Source organism: Microtus ochrogaster, linkage group LG8 (genome assembly GCF_000317375.1).
Source record: "Microtus ochrogaster isolate Prairie Vole_2 linkage group LG8, MicOch1.0, whole genome shotgun sequence".
In the NCBI taxonomy this organism is placed as follows: Eukaryota; Metazoa; Chordata; class Mammalia; order Rodentia; family Cricetidae; genus Microtus; species Microtus ochrogaster.
In genome coordinates, this window is record NC_022033.1 from 24,960,307 (window position 1) to 24,963,344 (window position 3,038).

Here is a 3,038-nt window from a genome sequence, read left to right on the forward strand (position 1 = left end):
CCTGCCTCTGCTTCCCGAGTGCTGGGATTAAAGGCGTGCGCCACCACCGCCCTGCTAAGAGTTCTTATAAGTCCTAACACTGTGTACAATATCGTACATATGTTTACAATGAATGCAAACAGTTATAGCATGAATTCTAATTGTTCTTAATAATAAGAGCCTGGAGTCGGATATTGAGGTAAATGCTGAAAGATCAGAGAAGTAAAGGAGCCAGCCACTAGAGAGACGTCTTACCTCTACCGAATCATCATTTCTGTCGCCCAGCCACATCACTTCCTGGCTCCTCCTCCATAGTGCTGGGATTAAAGGCGTGAGATCCCAAGTGCTGAGATCAAAGGTGTGAGCTCCTTTATACTGGTTAAGTCTCACAGAGGCCAGTGTAACCTTGAATTCCTGATCTTCCTGCTTCCACCTCCCAAGTGCTGGGATTAAAGGAGTGTGCCACCACTGCCTGGTTATTAAGTAGTGATTAGCTCTGCCCCCTGATCTTCAGGCAAGCTTTATTTGTTAGAACACAAGCAAAATATCACCACAAACAATAATAGCTGGTTCAGTGGTGGTGGACACCTTTAATCCCAGCATTCTAAAGACAAAAAGATCTCTGTGAGTTTGAGGCTAGCCTGGTCTACATAATGAGTTCCAGGACAGCCAGGGCTGTGTAGAGAGACCCTGTCTCAAACAAAACAACAACAACGACAACAAAAAACACAATAATAAAAATACTACATTCACATGGTTCAAAATTTAAAAATAAGCAAGGGACCGGATGTGTGGCTTAGTGGTGGATTGCTTGCACTGGCATTCACCTCGCGAACTCCTCCCTGATGACAGCCAAGGTCACAGGTTTAATGCACGTGCGAGCATAGTCAGGAAGTACCCATTTCTGCACATGGTAGGAAAGCTTTCTTTGTGCTCTCACTGATACGCCCGTGTCACGGGATCCCCCAAACAAGATCACCACAGAGCCAGGATCCGATGCAAACCCACTGGGGTTTATTCAAACTAGCTTGGACCATAATCCAACACATCAAAGCGGCGGTTAGGGGAAAATGGCCCAAAGCTCTCAGAGTAAGTTAAGGGTTTTTAAAAAGAAAAACCACAAGCAGAATGGCACAAGTCTTGGCGTTTCGGGATTGGGTAAAAGTAGGCAACTTTTGAATTCATTGGTTGGGGTGTAGGGGAATTTCAAAATAGTCAAAACAGTGGCTAATCACATACTTACAAGGACGTTTGAAGCAAACAGATGTTGTTTGGACACCCTGGTGGGTCACTTTGACCAGGGCTGGCACAGTTTCTTGGGAATGTTTATGACTTTGCTGGGCTGCATTTACCCTCCCAGTTAGGTCCTGTCTAAAATGGAGTTCCTTCTCAAAATGGAGTTTGTTCTGCTCCTTCATCACCTTTCCTAATGCTATACCTGACCTCAGCCCACGCAGGTGCGTGAAGAGCCATCTCACTGTCTGCCAGTGTGCCTGTGCAAGACCTCAGCCCACGCGGGTGCGTGAAGAGTCATCTCACTGTCTGCCAGTGTGCCTGTGCAGAAACAAGCCATGCTTATCAGCTAGCTGCCTATCAGCGAGCATTTTCATTGTCACCCAGTGCTTACGGTGACTGCGTTGTGTGTTCTCAACAGTCTGTACACACATCTGCACACACGAGCCCGTCAGAACGGCTACACCAATTCTAGCCTTGGCTTCCTGATGGGGCCCTGGCTAGGGAGCTTCAAACAACTAAAAGGTGCCCATCCCAATCTGGGTCTGAAATCCTGTAGCAGGCCAGGGCTATATAGCAAGACCTCATGTCAAGAGTGAACAGACACGGAGCTGGAGAGAGGGCCCGCGATTGAGAGTGCCAGATGGGCCTTGAAAAGAATCCGGGTTGGTTCCCAGCACCTAAGTCACCGCAGCCATCCGAACTCCAGTCCCAGGTGACTCCGTGGCCTCTTCTGCCTCAGTGGGAACCAAGCACGCATGTGATGATCACACATATACAGGAAAAAACACTCAGACGTGAGATAAATAAATCTTTTTTAAAAATGTAAATAGATAAGACATTAGTAGGGCACCACGGTGTCTGCAAGCTCAGAGAGAACCCTACTTTACTCTTTCTAGTTTCTGGCAACGACAGGTGACTCTTGCCGTGTCTAGGACTGTAGGTGCATCGCTCCCGTCTGCCTCTGTGTCCAAATTTTCCTTTTCCAGCAGGGACACGTGTTATCGGAATAGATAACCCTCTGACCTAGCATGGTCTACCTTTTAAATGATTGATTTTTACTGTGTGCAAATGCATGTGCGTGCGTGTGTGTGTGTGTGTGTGTGTGTGCGTGTGTGTGCATGTGCATGCGTGTGCTGGTGTCTGCAGAGGTCAGAGGCATTGGATTCCCTTGAGCTAGAGTTACAGGCAGTTGTTCACTGCCTAATGTGCACGCTGAAAACAGCAGTGCCGGCTCTGAACCGCTGAGCCATCCTGCCAGCTCCCATGATTTCAGCTTTACTTGATTACATCCGCGAAGACCCTGTTTCCAAATCATTACATCCGCGAAGAAAATCAGGTACGGCTGGTCTGGGCGACATAAACTTTTGGAGACACTGTTCTGCCTGGTCACAATCCCACTAACAGTGCTTGACTGTGAACACGACCTTCTTTAGTGTCTCTCTAGGGACTCAGGTGACAGATAAGGCTCAGGAAATGTTTGGCAGCTGAATTCTGCTCCTCTGTAATGGGATGCAGTGTCAGGACTGGGCTGTGCGGAAGCCCGGCATCTATCGGGTTGCGGTTGGGGACTGGCTAGTGCGGCGGCTGGGAAGGAAAATGCATGTGACAAAGCTATTCTGGACTAGGGATCCTGATTGGGTAACCAGAGAGCCCCAGGGATGAGCTTGCCTCTCTCTTCCCCACGTGGGTATTAGTTTATCAAGTCTGGCTTTCCATGTGGATTCTGTGCATTGCATGGGGACCTGTAGTTATCAACTGATCTTCTCCCCAGCTTCTCCCCCCTTTGGGGACAAGATCTCGTATGCAGCCCTGATGAACAGGAA